A 19,925-nucleotide genomic window follows, 5' to 3' on the forward strand; every position below is an offset into this window, starting at 1 on the left:
TTACTTTTTTAAGGTGATGTTTATTTGGACTGCTTGGCTTTTTCCTCCTACACCTATAGAACTGTATTCACCTTAATCTGCATCCTCAAAATGTAGAAATCCAGTGTGATTCTTTGTACAACATTCAAACTATCCCAGTATTAATATAATGAAGTAAATATGTTTTAATATTCAGGGTTCATTTAGACTGTTAATGTCCTACAGTCTGGCTTTAACTTGAGTGGTAGATGAATGTTTAATGTCCCACCATCACATGGGTCCTGCCGTCATCACCAGCTGAGCTGATTCCAGATTTGTTCCACCAGCTCCATCCTGTTATCTCAACCCCCGTTAACCCCCCTACACCTCAGGGACCCCTGACCTTTGACAGGCTGAGCATGTAAGTCACAGCTCAATGTAGCAAGTTCCCACTCTCCTGAGTGGTTGTTGAGGGGTCATTTTGGAAAAACTGCTGACTAACAAACAAAAAAGAGAGGTGAAGACAAAAGGAGATTAAAGTTGAGTAGGTACCATTCTCTGATTTTTCCTAATCTTACAGTGCCAACACCTAGGACTAGATTTATCAGGTTTTACTGTGTGATTATGGAAGCTCCCCTACCTCTTATGAGAATTTTACAGTGCTTATAAGATATGATATATATATAAGATCCCCCCCCCCCCCGGATGATCACCATGAAGACAAAAGAACACTCCAGACAACTCAGAGAAAAGGTTATTGAAAAGTCTAAGTCAGGGGATGGAGACAAAAACATCTCCAAGTCTCTGAACATCCCCAAGAGTTCAGTTAAATCCATCATGAAGAAAAGAAGGAATATGTCACATGTGTAAATCTGCTTAGATCAGGCCGTCCTCACAAACTGAGTGAGCGTGCAAGAAGGAGACTAGTGAGAGAGGACAGCAAGACACCTTTGACTACTCTGAAGAAGTTCCAAGCTTCAGCAGCTGAGATGGAGAGACTCTGCAGACAACAACTGTTGGCCGGGTTCTTCACCAGTCAGAGCTTTATGGGAGAGTGGCAAAGAGAAAGACACTGTTGAAGAAAACTCAGATTCAATCTGGACTAGAGTTCACCAGAAGGACTGTGGGAGACTCCATGGTCAAGAGGAAGACAGTTCTTTGGTCTGATGAGACCAGAATGAAGCTTTTAGACCATCAGACAAGACGCAAACACTGACATCACCACAAACACACCATCCCTACTGTGGAGCACAGTGGTGGCAGCATCATGCTGTGGGGGTGCTTCTCAGCAGTATCATGCTGTGGGAATGTTTCTAAGCAGCATCATGCTGTAGGGATGCTTCTCAGCAGCATCATGCTGTGGGGATGCTTCTCAGCAGCATCATGCTGTGGGGATGCTTCTCAGCAGTTGACTCTGGAAGGCTTGTAAAGGCAGAGGGTAAAATGAATGCAGCAAAATAGAGGAGAATCCTGGAGGATGATCTTCTTCAGTCTGACAGAGAACTTTGGCTTAGAGAAGATTTATTTTCCAGTCAGACAATGAGCTGAAGCATCCAGAGAAATCTACACAGTAATGGTTTAAAGACAACAGGGGGAATGTTCTGGAGCGGCTGAGTCAAAGCAAAGAAGTTGAACTTTTAACTAAAGAAATGTTTACAGTCCTGCCTCCCCAGGTTAGTATTTCATCATGGCTAAAAAGAAGAATGAAAGCAAAACTAGAAAAACAAACATGGACATTTTCTGTCTTCTTACAACGTTGAAACCCTGATGATTCTTGAAGATCTTTTCTGCAGCAGTCTTACTCCAGATGATGATGAGCTCTCTCCCTGATTTAGGGCTGAGTTAACTGACAGTGATGCTGATGTACCTGAGGTGAAACAGACTGGATCAGATGTCCTGCAGGTGTCCGTCTGTGGCTCAGTGTGGATCGGTGGGATTTACTGCTGGACTTAGAGGTGCGCCCTGCTCATGGCTCCTCTGGCAGAGAGCCTAAAGGAGTGAACAGGTTTAGCTGTTTTAAAAAATAGCTGTCAGGACATCCACCAGGGATTTCTGTCAGGTTGGAAAGAAACTGAAACTGATCCTCCTCCCTTTTTTTTGTCATCCTCTGCTCAGCTCTTAATCCATAAACCATCCTTGAACGGGCCAGTCTGGAGGCTCCTCATTCACTCTCGCCTCTCAGCTCTCAGGACGAGCAGCGACACCCCTCAGTTTTTCTTTTCCACTCTGGGATTTCACTCTGTCTGTAATTCAGGACTATTTATGTCACTATTACTGATTTCCTCTTCTGTTTTCCTACCCTCTTTAAACAGCTCAGTGTTACACCTATAGTCAACAAATCTCCTCAAAAATCCTCCCTATGATTTAATAGGGAGGATTTTTGAGGAGATTTGTTGTCCTCCCTGTTCCTTTAGCATCTCAAACTGTTCATACTGATGATTTTTGTCATATGTACGGCTAAATTACAGTCATGTCATGAATTAAAACTGAATCTCTAGCACAGTGGTTTTCCAAGTGTGAGGTGGACCTCCCCTGGGGGGCGCCACAGAACTTCAGGGGGGGCGCGGAGCCATAAACCAGAAAAAAAAAAAAAAAAAAAAAAAAAAAAAGTGATTTGCGTTGCTAACTTCTGCATGGAGTAAAATAACCAGACTTACAGTAACTTTAAGGCAGTGATACTCAACGTGTGATTATTAGTGGCTCTTTGATGTCTTCGTTTTAAATATTATTCACCAAGAAAACCTTAGAAAAGGGAAACTTTTTTGCCCCTTTATACCATTTTTTGACACTTCTCATCCATTTGAACATCTTTTTGTCACTAAATACCACTTTCTTCCTACTTTTTGCCCATTATTGCCACTTCTTTTTGCCACTTTTTCTAATTTTTGCCCTTTTGTCGCCTTTTTTTTTTTTTTTTTTTTTTTGCCCATTTAAGCATCCTTTTGTCACTAAATACCACTTTCTTCCTACTTTTTGCCCATTATTGCCACTTCTTTTTGCCCCTTTTTACAATTTTTGCCCTTTTCACTGCTTTTCTTGCCATTTAATTCATTTTTTTTTCTTGTTTTTGCCACCTGTTACTCTTTTTTTGTCACTTCTCAACCATCTTTTTTTTCACTTTTTATCCCCATTTTTGCCCATTTTTTGCTGCTTTTTGACCATTATAGCCATCTTTAAATTAAATTATTAGATGGATAGTGGCTCTTGCAGAGGTATTTTTCTGGCTCTTTGGTTGAGTAACACTGCTTTAAGGATTATCAGAGCAGAATAATAAGGTAGTATTGGCAATAAATTCATTCCTGAAACCAAATAACTGATGACCTGGTGAAGACGGATGTTTAAGAACATTTGCAGACCAAAATATCAAAGATATAAAAATATTAAAAGTATTTAAAATTAGACATAAATGTTTGAAAATATGGTGAAGTTTTTTTCCTTTTTAAATCTGAATCTTATGTGGGTGGGGGTCCACTGAGTGCATAATTTTCTCTTAGGGGAGGCTCACTCTCACACACTTTGAAAACCCCTGCTCTAGCACACTATTACTCTAGCACACTTGTACGTACGGCTGCACGTCCACCGTGCTGCCGCCTGTCCTGACCTGGACACTCATGAAAGACATTCTTAATCTCAGCAAAATTTCCCTGAAAAAATGAAACATGAAAAAGTGAGTGGGGTGTGCTGACGGCTCCATGCTTTATAAAGCTCTGTCATTAAACGGTTCATCTTTACAGGGCCTATAAATGTTTTTGTCAGACTCTTCGTCCTGCTACACGCCGTGTCTTCCCCGTCTGCATCCTCACAAAGCCACAACACAAACAGCAGCGGCCATTTTGAGCCTCAGCTGCCGACATGTCTGCTCGGTGGCGTATTTATTTAAACCTGCCGCTGGCCCTGGCCATGGCGCTTGGGCCTTGCCGGGGGCCTCCCCGGCTTGTTTGAGAATCCATTCACACCTGCGCATTAAATTACTGACACTAACGTTCGCAGTAATGCTTGGACGGCCTCCCACTCTTCTGGAGCCATAAAGCTGCAGGAGTGGGGAGAGCGGGATGACTCAGACGTCTGTTTTATTTACAGGCTGGTGATGTTTGTGTCAGTCTGGAGGCTCTGTGCTGTGACTGGACGATAAATCATGACGTCATCAGCGTGAGGCTAATCCCTGCATTGATATCATCACTGGGGCTGACAGTAAAAACAGAGGACACTGCTGCCTCAGGGTGGGGGCGGGTGTCACATTGTTTGACTGTTACCTGGTTGCTATGGCTTTTGAACTTGAGAGGTGTGGAGGCATGAACACCTGTGCACTCCCCCTCCTCCTCAGGATCCCTTTCAGCTGGTCTCGGTGTGCGGCACTCAGCGAGCGGCCGAGAAGAAAAGAAAGGAAAAGTATCCAAAGACGTCTCCAGGTTGTCAGTGACGGGGTCAGGGCTCAAAGGTCGGCACAGAGCGGGTATGTCAGGTGTTAAGTGGAGTAGACAAGCCGCTGTAGGGATTGTTAAATGCCTACCTGGCGACCTGCTCACCTGCAGCCAGGTGGGAACACAAAGCATGGAGCTTTAGTGGGAGATTAGCCAAGCAGGATGGAGATCAGAGACAGACCTGGTATGGTGATAGGTAGAGATACCGACTCAGACCGGGGGTTACTGATAGGAAAATTCCAACAATTAATAAATCATTAAAACTTTTTACCCATTTTTGCTACCTTTAACCACTTTTCACTACTCTAAACACCCATTTTTGTCACTTTTTGGCCTCATTGGACTATTTTTCACCACTTTTTTTCCAATTTCGACCTTTTTTGTTCCTGGAACAACCTGAAGGAGACCCACAGTTTTAGTAAGGATGAAACTATGATCTTCAATGCAATCCTGAGAAAAAATGTCAGTCAGTGCATGAAAACAGCATTGTCACCAAGGATGGAGAAAGCTCCACAGAGACAGACCAGATCCAAGACCATGTTGGTGGTTCTCTCTGACATTAAGGGGGTCATTCTGAAGGAGAGGGTGGATCAGGACTTTTACAGATAGGTTCTAAAATAACTGAGAGAAAATGTCTGAAGAAAGAGAGCACAACTGCGGAAAAAAGGTTCCATTCTTCTTCAGGACAACGCTCCAGCTCACACTGAGCTCTTAGTAAAGATGTTTCAGTGGTGATCACCTCCCGCTTCTCCTGATCTAGCACCGTGGGACTTTCTCCTTTTACCTCAGACCAGATCTGAGCTTAGAGGAACATTTAGTCCAGCGTTTCTCAACCCTGCTCAACCAAAGAGCCAAACTGTTGAAAAATACCTTTGCAAGAGCCACAATCTAAGAGGTGAAAAGTGGCAAAAACAGCTTAATGTAGCGATAAAAATAGGCTACAGGTGGCAAAGATGGTCAAAAACAGCAAAAAAGGGGTGAAAGGGGGCAAAAATGGGGATAAAAAGTGGGAAAATAGTCAAAAAGTAGCAAAAATGGGTGAGAAGTGACAAAAAATGAGTGAAAAGTGACTAAAATGGGCAAAAAGCAGTTAAGAGTGGCAAAAATTGGCAAAAAAAAAGCAAAAAGTGGCATGCAGAGGCAAAAGGTAGCTTAAATGGGAAAAAAGTGGCATAAATAAGAGGAAAAAATTAGGACAAAAGGAAACAAGTTATATTTAATGGAAAAGGGTAGCTTAAATGGATGAAAAGTGGCAAAAAAATCGTTAAAAAAAAGGGCAAAAAATAGGATTAAAGTGGCAAAAATTAGAAAAAAGGGTGAAAAAGACGTGGCAAAAAGGGGCAAAAATATGAAAAAGGGGGATTAAATGCAAAGGCTAGCTCACATGGTCAAAAAATGGCAAAAATGGTTAAAAAAGGGCAAAAATTGGGAAAACGTGTCAAAAAGTCATTGCAAAAATGGGAAAAAAATTGGAAATAAAGGGATACTTAATGGCAAAAGATAGCTTAAATTGGCAAAAAAAGTGGCAAAAATATGAAAAAGGGCAAAATGGGATAAAAGTGGAATAAATGGGGAAAAGGTGACAAAACCAAAGCCAAAAAAATATGAAGAAGGGGTATTTAATGGCAAAACGTAGCTTAAAATGGCAAAAAAGAAGCTTTTCATTTTTTTTAGGTTTTCTGGGGAAATAATATTTAGAACTAGAAAAGAACTTGGAGAGCGCAGACCTCCACTGTTAGCCTTATCTCCCAGTAGTATAGAATCCTTTAAAAAATTCCAGGATCCAGATGGTGATCCAGATCACTCCCAAAATCTAATCAGTTCTTCCTTATACCATTTCTGACATTTCATGAAAATTTCATCAAAATCTGTCCTCAACTTTTTGAGTTATTTTGCTAACAAACAAACCCTGCCGATCACATGACCTCCTTGGTGGAAGTAACTAAGACAAAAAGAGCCACACACTGAGTTGTTCTGAGTCAGAGGACCGACTGCACAAATCTGATCAGTGAAGACCTGAAGCGGGGGGTCGATGCAGAAGAGGAGGAGACTGAAGGAGGAAGACAGTAAAGAATGTTCAGTAAAAGTGGATTACAGCATCAGTCTAGCTTTTTTTAGTAGCCGTACCTCAAACAGCACTGAGTACCTGTTTGTACGTGGATGTAATCCTGCAAAGACGATCTAAGACTGGTGCTGCTAACACTGCTCATGTTAGCCACATTCTAATTCTAAACCAACTTTGCAGCCAAGTCTGCTCAGTACAACTATAACTTGCGTTAAATCCAATAATAAATAGTCTATGAACAATGCTGGGGAGGATCATAACAAGAATCTGGTGTCGGCTGCTGAAAGGCTTGTTGACTTTCAAGTTGTGTGTCTGAGCTCAGGGGGGAGGTGAGACAACATTAACGATGATCTGTGACATACGGGGGGGGGGGGGGGGGTCCACTTGTGCATATGGAGTTGGCATTCAGCTGTCTATTTATTGATGTCTATTCATGCCGTCTATTGTCCTGTGGGCACAGCATGGAAACGCACATGGCTGAGGTGAGAACACTTCAGCTCTCAGCAGCTGTGGGACCGTGGAACAACGAGGAGATTAAAAACAAATCTGTTTAGATATTTCAGACTAACCCCAATGAGCGGTTTTATGAAGACTCAGCTCAGTAAACCAGTTTGGTTAGTCTCTCATTAAAACACTTGGAAACCCACACCTGTGTCTGATTATAATATGCAAACAGTGCACTGCTGCTTTAGTATTTCTAAGTCTGTCAGCACCAGGCTGGCAGGTTCCACACAATGCCTTGTGCACCTGTACCATAAAGGTCCGTTTCATATATTTATTATTATTCTAATGACTTTTTAAGTGAGACCTATGTTCAGTTGTTTGTGCAAACACTACATGAGGTTTGGTTTAGTGGAACAAGAAGAAGGCACATGATTATAAACAGCTGTCTAAGGTAATAAAACCCTCCAACTCTGCTGTAGAAACCAGAGCTGCAGCCATGACTCTATTTATCAGACCATGGGAAAAACAGCCGGGCTGGTCAGAGGTACTCTCAGTAATTTTACAGCAAATAATGCTCAATATTTGTCCGTTTCAGCTTATTAAATATGAGGAATAATCCTGTCTCTTTATCATTTATGACAGCTGATATAAAACAGCCGTCAGCCTGCGTCTGAACCCTAAAACTTTGGACATTTTTAATTTTAACGGCTGAAGTATGTGGAGTGTTTATTTCTTCTAAAACATACTTTAGACCAGTGATACTCAACATGAGGCTCTGGAGCCACATGTGGCTCTTTTCTGATGATTTGTGGCTCTTTAATGTTTTCATTTCAAACATTATTCCCATTTTGCCACTTCTTTTTGACCCCTTATCCTGCTTTTTGCAATATTTTAGCCCCTTTTCACCCATTTAAGCTGCCTTTTGCAATTAAATGCCCCTATTCCACATTTTACCACTGTAATGCATTTTGCCCATTTCCCACCTTTTTTCAGGTTTTTTCACATTTTAATAACTTTTCAATCATTTTTTGCCACTTTTGGAGCATTTTTGCCGCCTGTAAAGCATTTTTTTTTTTTTAACCACTTTCTCCCCTTTCCTTGCCACCTTACCCCCTGCATTGTTGCCCATTTTTGCCACTTCTTTTTGTCACTTTTCAACCATTTTTAACCCTTTTATCCTGCCTTTTGCAAATTTTGGGCCCCTTTTGCCTATTTTTGCCACTTCTCACCCATTACCCTGCCTTTTGCAGTTAAATGCCACTTTTTACCCAATTTTCCACGTTTTTTTTTAGTTTTTGCAAAGTTTTTTCCACCTTTTTTTCTGATTTATGCCATTTTTTTTATTGGTTTAATTTATTTTTTATTTATTTTTTGGTCACGTCCCATTAATTTTGCCATATTCTGCCCTTTGTTGCCACTTTTTTCCCCAGTGTTTGCTGCTTTTTGACTACTTTTGCCAACTTTAACTTATTGTAACTGCCACTTTTCACCACTTAGATTGTGGCTCTTGCAAATGTATTTAAGCCATTTAAGCTACCTTTTGCCACTGCATACCACTTGTTTCCTATTTTTTGCCCATTTTTGCAATTCTTGACTGCTTTTTGCCCATATTAGTCACTTTTCACTCATTTTTTTTCACTTCTCACCCATTTTTGCTACTTTCTGACTATTTTCCTCCCCATTTTTGCCCCTTTTCACCTATTTTTGCTACCTTTTCACCATTTTTGCCACCCTTAACCTATTTTGATTGCTACTTCAAGCTGTTTTTGCAACTTTTCGCCTCTTAGATTGTGGCTCTTGCAAATGTATTTCTCAACAGTTTGGCTCTTTGGTTGCACAGTGTTGAGTAACACTGCTCTAAAACATACTTTAGACAGAACAGAACATGTTCAGAGTTGTAACTGCATTGGACTGCAGACTTTTATCATTCTCATTTCTTCTGTAAATATCAGTGTACCAACAATCAGCAGTGTTTTGTCACTCAGCTGATCAGAAACCTCATCTCCTGGTGCTACAGGTGATCTGCAGGTCATCTGGTTCAGTTTTCATCCCTATGGTGGTGGTGGTGGGTCTCAAAGTGAGAGTCTATTGTCCGCCTGATTGTTGCCCCCCTCTTTAAGTTCTTCAGACCAGGAAATGTTTAAACAGGGCTAATTAGCAGTTATTCCCTGCAGTGCGTGGCTGTGGCAGTTCTTCTCTGTGGCTGATCTGACAGGAGTCATGCCCTCTGGGTCCTCAGGATCAATTATGGGGCTGCTCTCTGCCCGCCATTTTGGAAACATTAGACACGCTCGATTCCAGATCTGCTTTTTACTGCTTTTGTGTTCAACTTTGTTTTCGACTCAGGTTGTGACTTTTTAGAGAGATAAAGGGTTAAACTTTGCTTTTGAATGTGGGAAGTAAAAATAGCACAGAGAGGTAAAAACCCTCAGCCATGGGTCTGACCTTGAAGCACAGAGAGCCAATTTGGATGAAAGGAGGAAGAAAAAGCAGGGACAGAGAGCAAGATGAGGATGATGAAGAAGAAAGCAGGGACAGAGAGCAAGATGAGGATGATGAAGAAGAAGAAAGCAGGGACAGAGAGCAAGATGAGGATGAAGGAGGAGAAGAAAGCAGGGACAGAGTGCAAGATGAGGATGAAGGAGGAGAAGAAAGCAGGGACAGAGAGCAAGATGAGGATGATGGAGGAGAAGAAAGCAGGGACAGAGAGGAAGATGAGGATGAAGGAGGAGAAGAAAGCAGGGACAGAGAGGAAGATGAGGATGATGGAGGAGAAGAAAGCAGGGACAGAGAGGAAGATGAGGATGAAGGAGGAGAAGAAAGCAGGGACAGAGAGGAAGATGAGGATGAAGGAGGAGAAGAAAGCAGGCACAGAGAGCAAAATAAGGAATCATGAAAATGTATTGCTGTTTTCAAAACAATGTACCATATTTTGCTTGGCTGGGGGGGCTGAGGGGGGGTCCTGTGTATTTTTTTTATAGCTACACCCCTGCATGTTCACACACATACAAACACACACTGACCTACAAGCACACATTTATCATTAAAACCAGCCCTGACTGGGCCTCACAGTCAGACTGTAAACTAAGCACCGTCCCACAACAGGAGGAATACACTCACAGCTGCAGACACATGAAAACCAACGAGCACACTTTTTGATTTTAAACTATGTCTGATGATTTAAGCTCTGGGGGATGTGCTTCTTGTCCCTGTATGAAGCTCTGGTCCAAAGCTGTGACTGTAGACCCAGTCAAGGCCCCCAGCATGTGCTGTATAAGAGTATGACAGAAAGACCCCCACTATTCCCTGCTGACAGTGCTGTACTCCCTCTGCTGCCTCTCCTCTGTAAACACAGCTCTGTGTCTGCTCATTGACATTCATTATGGTTTCATAAACTGCAGAAAGAACTGGACAAAGCCTGTGACATCAGCTGTTTGATTACCATAGGCAGACTCAAACAGCTTTTGAAGCCAATCTGTGGCGGCCTCCTTATTAAAGGGGACATATTTGACCTTTTTAAGACAAGTTTATATCGGCCTCAGAGGTTCCCAAAACATGCCTGTGAAGTTTGTTGCTGAAAATACACTCCAGTATTGGAATTTGCGTGTCTTAAACCCTTCTGTTTCAGCACTGCTCAGAATGAGCTAAATGTTACTGAGCTGTCTGACTCCGCCCCTGACCACACCCCTCTCAGGAAATGGATGTGGCTCTCCTAATGCTACAGATCTGAGACAGGGTCTCCAGATTTCCCCGAAAAAACTAAGACTAGTTTTTAAATCACACCGTTGCCACTTTACACAAATTTAGCCAAATTTAAACCGATTTTCGTCATTTTTTCCTAACAATTTTAACACCTTTTTGCCAGTTAAAAACTTATTTTTGCCCACTTTAAACCCTTTCCACCACTTTGTACCTCAGCCACGGAGGTTATGTGATCAGGTGGGTTTGTTTGTTTGTTAGCAACATAACTCAAAAAGTCATAGACGGATTTTGATGAAATTTTCAGGAAATGTCAGAAATGGCATAAGGAAGAACCGATTAGATTTTGGGAGTGATCCGGATCAACGTCTGGATCCAGGAATTTTTTAAAGGATTCTGTACTACTGGGAGATAGGGCTAATGGCGGAGGGCTGCGCTGTTACCACTTTACACCAGGAGATGGCGCACATGAGTAACTTCAATCCCAGCAGCATTTGTGGGTGTGTTTCTATTCAAAGTTTTGGAGTTTACAGAGTTTGAAAGACGCACGCCCGGTCGAGGAGACAAGTCGGAGTGTAACAGAGAGAAAGACAGCGAATTGTAGCAAGAATATTAACAATGCTGGGAGGAATAGAGGGATATTCACCCTCTGCCATGACTTCCAGTCGTCCGGTGAGACCATGGGTGCTTCCATCATGACAGTTCACACGTAGCGAAGCCAATGCTTTGCCTCACCGCGTCTCCACCCCACCGGGGAGGTAGTAATCAGCGAATTAGATTTTGGGAGTGATCCGGATCACAGTCTGGATCAAGGAATGTTTTTAAAGGATTCTTCACTATGGGGAGACAGGGCTGATGGCGGAGGTCTGCGCTCTCTGAGTGCTTTTCTAGTTTCTTCCTGTTTTTGCCATTTCTAAACCAATTCTTGGGACTTAAGCCTAATGTTGCCTCTGTCTACCCATTGTTGCCAGTTTTAACCCCATTTTACACTTTTTATGCCTGATGTTTCCAATTTTAACCACATCTCACTATCTAATATGCCCATTTTTTCCAGTTAAACCAATTTTCACCAATATCTGCCTTTTTATCTTTCTCAGTTAACAATTTTTGCCAGTTTATACCAATTTCGGTAATCCCATTTCACCAAATTTCCCCCCATTTTTCCCCCTTTGAAGCTTTTTCAGCCACTTTCTAACCACCTTTTACCACTATTTATGCCCATTTTGGCCTTTTTTTAAGGTTATTTTTTGCTATTTTAATCTCACTTTGCCACTTCTAACCCATTTCTTCTACTTTTTAAAATCAATTTCCCCTTCTTTTCCATCTGTTTTTTTTTTTGCCATTATTAACCAATTTTTGCAATTTTTAACCCATTTTATTTTATTTTTTAATGAGGGATTTACATTTTTAAGAAGGATATTTACTACACAAATGATTAAAAAAGATATGTTTTTTTGATAAGAGAGATTACATATAAAGTATAGATATCACAGCTTAACAGTGGACCATGATTTTGCTGACCTCTATGGGTCACCAGTTTGGCTGGGCCCCAGAAAACTTGCCCATTTATCCCCCCTTGTCTGCACATGACTGTTCTTGATTGTGCATGGCTGTTCATCCACCTTTAGGTACAGTGGGGTCCCCATTCTCTGGCACCTTTATTTTAGGGGTCTGGGCTGAAAAAGATGAGAACCCGTGCTTTAAGCAGCACTGGCTGTTCCACATGTTACTCCCCCACCTTTAAATGAAGGCCCAAAAATAAATAAAAACACCCTTAAAGTGAGATAAAGCCACACTGGTGTGACTCGACAAAGCTCCAGTTATTTTTCCTGTAAGAAAAAAGACATTGTGCCGTGGGGAGCTTTTCACAATGTAATTTGTCCTTGTGAAAAAAAGTGTGCCTCAAATTATCTGAAATGTAAGATAAACAAGAGTCAGACATGTGTCACCTTTTCACCAATTATCATTAATAAGGGCCGATTTTCAGGGAGAGCCTCGAACAAAAACACTCGGCCCGCTGCTCCTGGCTGATCAAATTAAGCTGTCATTGGAGCGTCTGTCTCAACACCGCACGCTTACGGGAAAAATAAAGACCATTCTGGGTTCAGAGTGCCATGTAACATTCAATTACAACTTAACAGACCGCTCTCTATTAGCCCGTGTTCATTTCAGGGTCTGAGGCACCGGGTCATGACCTGCTCCTCAGACAGGTGCTTATGTTAGACTCGGGTTTAAGAAAACTACAACCAAACAGAAAGATTAGGCTCAATACAACACACACCTGGCTGACACCATCTGCACATCATCCTTTCCCCAGTCTCTCCCGCACACACACTCCGGTGGAAATTCAAGCTGACAGTCAACATCTCAAATAAATAGATTTCTCCCTCTTTTTGTTTTAAGATATTAAAGTAATTTCAATAATTGTTTGAAACAAGTCCACTTTTCCTAATTCCCATCTGTGTCCTTGACAACAGAGGTCACAGCTGAGTCTCTCCTCGCAGCTGCACCAGATGTTGAAGAGAGAGAGAGGGCGAGAGAGGGGACTTTTGTCAATGTCAGGTAGAGAATTGGTGTTCCTCCCTGCCTCTACCTGTCTGTCCCGTCCCCCTCCCCACCCTAAAACCATGAACTGATACCTTTCAGGCCATAAAGGCGAGCGGTGGAGGCCCCGGTGAAGGGTTGGAAAAATCCCTACCTGTTAGAAAGTGTTTGAACTCCTAATTGTGCAGAGCCTTCAGCAAATCAGGGGTGTTAGGGAGGAGGCCTTGTCCAAACAGAGAAGGATAAGACAAGCATCCCTGTGAGCTTTGGAAGAACCCGGGTGAAGACAAACAGCAGCGATGAAGATGCTGATGAAAGATGTTTTCTACCTTCAGACAGCATGTCCTTCACTGACGCTCCACTGTGACTGATCTATGACTCACAGTTACACAGAAAGACAGACAGAGCTTCGTAACAGTAGAAGGATAAAAATAAAACATGTTTTTGGAGAGTGAACTGTGACTTAAAAAAAATCTGTATCATGCTTTATTGGCTTCAGATTCATTTCAAAGTTTCTGTTTTTAATAGAGAATCACTCACTTTTGCTGTATTTTACTTTGAAATTCCACTGTTGTGTATTTTAAAGTGTTTTTGTTTAATTTGGGATTTTTCTTAAACTGACTTCCTGTCTGGATACAGACCTGCTGAAACAGATTCAGGTAGATGGAGGATTCTGATGTATTTGTTCTTTGTGTATTTCTTTGTTTAATTTTGTCCAAGTTCATCCAATTTTTTAAATCTTCAATCCTATTATTATTATTTTTATCTGTTTCTAATTTTATTATTAATTTAATTGATCATTATTAATATTATCTTTTTTTTCTCTACATATAACCCCCCATACTAATGACCATATCACTCTAACGCAGTGATACTCAACATGTGGCTCTTCAGCTCTTTGGTGTCTTAATTTTTAATATTATTCCCCCAGAAAACCTTACAAAAGGGAAACTTTTTTGCCATTTTTCATCATTGTTGCCACTTCTCATCAATTTAAGCTACCGTTTGCCAGTAAAACCACGTTTTTCGCTACTTTTTGCCACTTTTATCCCATTTTTTGCCCATTTAAGCTACCTTTGCCATTAAATATCACTTTTTTCCTACTTTTTTGCAATTTTTTACCCATTTTTGCCCATTTTCACCATTTTTTCCTCCCCATTTTTATCCATTTAAGCCACGTTTTGTCATTAAATACCACTTTCTTCCTCGTTTACGCCCATTTTAACCACTTCTTTTTGACAATCTTATACCATTTTTGCCCCTTTTTCACGATTTTTGGCTACTTTTCTCCCATTTAAGCTACCTTTTGCCACTTACGACAGATACAAAACCACAAAGTGTTCCACAACTTGTAAATTTGTTTTGTTGCATGTTAAAGTGTTTTGTGTTTTCAAATGTTTTGTAAATGTACATTTAAAAATTACAGTGCATTTTTTTTTCATTTTGAATTTGTTTTATGAAATGTTAAAATGTTTCTGTTAAAAGTGTTCCAGACTGTAATTTTTAATCAGAGTTAGTTAGTGTCAGGTTTTCTAAAAGTTTTTCAGATTTTGTAATATTTTAACAGGCATATCATTTTTGTAAAATATAAATTTGTTTTGCAAAATATTGATTTATTTTGGAAACATTTTAATTCTTTTGTCATTGGTAAAAGTGTTTTGCTTATATAAATTTGTTTAATAAAATGCAAAAATGCTTTGATTAGCTTACTTTTTTTCAAGTCTTTCAAAAGTGTTTCAGACCTTGTAACTTTGTTTTGTAAAAGGTAAATTTGTTTTGTAAAATAAAAGTTTGTTTTTACAATGTAAATTTGTTTTATAAAATGTACATTTGATTTGTAAAATGTAAACTTGTTTTGTAAAATTAAAATTTGTTTTGTAAAATAAAAGTTTGTTTTGTAAAATGTACATTTGATTCGTAAAATGTAAATTTGTTTTGCAAAATGTAAATTTGTCTTGTAAAATTTTAATTTGTTTTGTAAAATAAAAGTTTGTTTTGTAAAATGGAAATTTGTTTTGTAAATTGTAAACTTGTTTTGTAAAATGTAAAAATGCTTTGATTAGTTTACATTTTATTCGAGCCTTTCAAAAATGTTTCAGACTTTGTCATCTTGTAACGGACCTTGAAAATTTGTTTTTGTTAATGCACATTTGTTTTGTAAAATGTAAATTTGTTTTGTAAAATAAAAGTTTGTTTCGTAAAATGTAAATTTGTTTTGTAAAATGTACATCTGTTTTGTAAAATAAAAGCAGAAATGTGTATTGTTGTTTGTAAAGGTTCTTTGCTTATATAAATTTGTTTGATGAAATCTAAAAAAGTTTGGGTTAATGTAAATTTGTTCCAGGCTTTGTAAAAAAGAGTTTCAGATTTCAGAATTTTGGCTTGCACTTCCAGGCCACCGTAGAAATGCTTTATTTCTCTAACTTATCAATCTTGATAACCTACTTTTATCATCAATGAATGTTCATCTTATCATCAATGGTTTTAATCCCTAATTATTAATAGGAAAATGTTTTTTTTTTTTGTTTGTTTTTGTTTTTTTTTTTTTACCAAGGGTGACTAATAGGGGCAATTATTTTAAACAGCTATCCAAATTTTTTTTTTTTTCCTTTTTAAAATAATTTACCAAAATAATGTAGATGTGCTGAATAAACATAAAATAAGGAAGGGAATGGCAACACAGGACATAACCATGATCCAGGTATTTAAAGACAGTATCATTTTGCTGCCTCTGTTTTTAAGCAAACACTGTCAGATATGATTTTAGATCTTTACGTTAAATCCATCCTGACTGCTCCTGATTTCCTTCTCAAGCAGACACGTTCAGAGGCAGCACTTTAAAGAGAAGAGCTGAGAATGTTGTAAGTAGGTGTCAGAAAGTATTCCATAAATAAACAGAGTGGGGTTAACAGGAACCTGGTTAGAATAAGGCTCTTAGAACAACAGAGAGTGAGTCAGTCCTCAGGAGAAGCTAACCAGAGCAGCTCGCCCTCTCTCCTCTGACAAAGAGGCAAGCAGGCAGAGACAGAGCAGACTGAGACGTTTTTAAAGCCTCGCTCTCTGTCCTCTCACAGAGTCACTGCTCTCAGCTACAAGAGTGAAATCTGGTTCTTATCTCACTGAGTTGAATGGAACCAAACAAGAGCAGAGAGGAGAGGAGAGTGGGTACCGGTCCGCACGTGTTCGGTCCCAAAAGAAGCACAAAAAATAAGCTGAGGGCTGGCTGACGACATCCTGAGCTCTGCGGGGGATTCCTGGAAGGGCGGACTGCTGCTGCTGAGGAGATCACGCTCGTTTTAGACTCTGAGTCTGAACGGAAAGAAACAGAGAAATTACATCTAACAGAGCATTATTTTCCTTCATTTTAAAAACTTTTTTTTTTTTTTTTTTTTAGTTTTAGTTTTCTTTTCCTTACTCAATGCACTTAATTTTTATCCTGATGTTTTTTAATTTATTTATCAGAGCTTGCATGTGAGAAATCACAACTGATCTAAGCACAGCTTCCCAACTCTGCTTTATGGCGCCCCGACAAACTGGGGGCCATGGAATCAGCAAAATCATGGTTCATTGTAAAGTTAAACTGTGATATCCATATTTCATATTTAACCTGAATAATAACAACTCTTATCAAAGCAACAAATACATTTTTTTAGTCATTTGTGCCATAGTATATAGCCATCTTAAAAATGTAAATCCTTTTTCTCATAATCAGAATTACTGTAAAATGAGTTAAAATGGCAAAAAAAAAAGTGGTGGAAAAGGATTTTAAAGGCAGCAGAAATGGGTTAGAAGTGGCAAAAATTAAATAAAAGTGGCAAAAACTGATCCAAAAAGTGGTAAAGGGGGATTAAGAAGTGGCACAAATAGTGGCAAAAATGGGCGTACAAAGCTGCAAAAAGGGGTTGAAAGTGACATTAATGGGTGAACAGAGGCAACAATATGTGGAAAGTGGCAAGAATTGGTTTAGAAGTGGCAAATATGGGCAGAAAAAGGGGGTGGAAAGGGTTTAATATTGGCATAAATAGGTTCAGAGTGGCAAATATGTCTTAAAATTGGCAAAAATTGGTGTGAAAAAGCAATGAAAAAGGGTTGAAATGTGGATAAGTTGGTGTAAAGTGGCAAAGTGGGTAAAAAGAAGCAAAACGTGGGTCCAAATTGTGCAAAACTGATGAATAGTGGAAAATGACAGTAACAAATTTGGGTGGGGGAAAAAAACATTTAAAATTACTATTCATTTTTTTAATGCATCTGGCGATGCCCTCCTAACTAAAAATAAATAAAAATGTACAAATTATTGTGGACGTCGTCATAGGAAAACAGCTGTTATGTGTTTGAGCTTTGTTTGTGGATTTTTATTCCTTTGGTACCTGCAGGAGTCTAAGACTTATTCCCCTTTAGAAACTATAAATCCTTTCATATCATATCGGAGGATGGCAGCACATCCTGTGGAAGTCTTCCCAGAGATTTATCAGCATTATTGCTAGAAAAAGAGATTAAACAGTGCTTTAGAAAGTTGCAGACTTATTCTCTGACTCTAACTACAGTATCTCAATAAACTGTGGGAATAGATGGGTCTGAACATTCCTCTCTACTGCCCGTCTCTCTCACATGAACACAGGCGTCAACCCTGCGAGTGCCATACTCCATTACAGATGCAATCAGGCAGCGTTTTGTCCTCAGCAGCTGGCAAAAGTCTCCTCCATTCATCCCTCCATCCATCTCCTCCACTCGCAGACCTTTCCCTATTATTAGTGCTAGTACAAGGCCAGAGGACATGGAGGGAAACAGACCTGGCAGTGCTTAAAAGCCCAAATGTCAGAGCGTGACGTGCTGCCAGCTGCCGGCCGCTTTGATACTCTGGGGCTGGATGATGCTTGTTTGATGGTTTCATTAGAACATTTGGGCTAGGTGTCAAAGAGGTTCCCTATGTCTGTGCGGCTGCTATTAGGCTCAATTATAGCTGCCAGAGAGAGAGAGAGAGGGGGAGAACTGAGCTGGCTCTGTGCGCTGCAGTCAGAGTGGCCTTACAGCCACTGAGAGTCACAGAAATTGCTATTCATAACACTTAATGGCTTATGAATTAAGTTTCCCTATAATTATTCTTAATCATGCATGCACACTGGAGGAAAAAAGCCGATCACACGTTCAGTTTCTGAGAGTTCAGCAGTAAAGTTTGCCGACTAATCCCACTGTGTTGGTCATGTTTTTTATTTCAAACGTTCTAGGAGTCGTCTGAATAATTGGCACTTCTAATTGAGATAATGGGCACTGAAGGTTTAACGCCTGGATGATAGAAGTAGTTTTTAAAACAGGGTCTGGACCAGACTAGACCACAGAGGGCTACAGAAAATCCTGGACTAAGTCTGAGTATCCTCATCCATTCTGTTACTGACCCTCTTTATTTTGGCAGCTAGTCTTTACATCAAAATGTTCTTCAGTTTAGGCCACGTTTTAGTCCATTTTATCGTTTATTTTAGTCGAGATTTAGTTGATAAAAACTGGAAAACTCTTTAGTCCAGCTGCAGACATTAAAATCCTTAGATTTCAGTATTTTATTTTGGCATTGGTTTTTGTTTAAATAATTTACTTAGCTATATTTTATTACAAATATAAATGTAAACACTCTTATTAATGCACTGTCAATATAATATTTAGAACTTCTGCACTGAAATATCTTTATTCAAAAAAGTGACCATTCATATGTTATTGATTGCTTTAAATTGAAGTCTTACAGTGTCTCAGATATTTCTTAAAGGTTTCAAAGACAGAGAAATAGTTTAATACACGGGTGTCAAACTCAAGGCCCGGGGGCCAAATCCGGCCCGTGGTGCAGTTACCTCCAGACTGTCCCTGTCACTGCTTGTCCAGGTCACGGGACTTTGGAGACCAATCAGACACAAGTAATAAAACTTAGCAGCTCCACTCGCACTTATATGAACCTTACCATGTCATCCTTCTCAAGATTGTTAGAAAATATAACAAAAAGTCCTCTAAGACAACACGTAAGTACCACTACGTGTGAAGACCAGATTTTACAAACAAAAAAGAGAAATATTTCTATGAAAATCTTTGATGACTTGTATTTCTTAAATTCTCTCATTTCCTCTATCTGATTTTTTTTTTTTAAGAAAAGAAATTAGGCATTGTTTATGTTGTACTAGTAGTTATCTTACTTTTATTTTGTGCTATAATTATTCATTGTCATCTATTTGATTTTTACCTGCTTGTGTAGCCGGTCTGGCCATACACGCTGTCCTGCTAACAGTACTCGACCTCTGCGTTGTGATGAGGAGAGAGGAGGCAGGACTGGAGTTTTCATGACCGCTGAAGCCGTTTATTTTCTGTGCAAAACACAAAACTTTAAGTACAGCAACTGGTTTCTGGACTTCCACGTGCACACCTAAATGCATGCTCTTCATTTAAACACTGTTACTCATGTCAAACAATGACGAAGAAATTAAAATATGTAACCATTTTTATGCTTGATGATGAACAAAAATACATTTTAACAGTTCACAGTGCTACTCAACTAGTAAGTCGTGATATAAAAACAGTATAATTCTCGCACAAAAACACAGAAAATAATATAAATTAATGAAAAAACCGACAAGTGGCTCGCATACCTGTGCAAAACACAATACTTTAAGAACAGCAACTGGTTTCTGGGCTTCCACATGCACACCTCTGCAAGAGAGACAGAGTTTGCAGCATTCTGCATTAGAAGCCACACACATGCTTCACTGGGCTAGCTTAGATCAGGAACCTAGCATGCCAAATTAAACGCTGTACTTGGC

The sequence above is a fragment of the Cheilinus undulatus genome, linkage group 10 (genome assembly GCF_018320785.1).
Source record: "Cheilinus undulatus linkage group 10, ASM1832078v1, whole genome shotgun sequence".
Classification (NCBI taxonomy): Eukaryota; Metazoa; Chordata; class Actinopteri; order Labriformes; family Labridae; genus Cheilinus; species Cheilinus undulatus.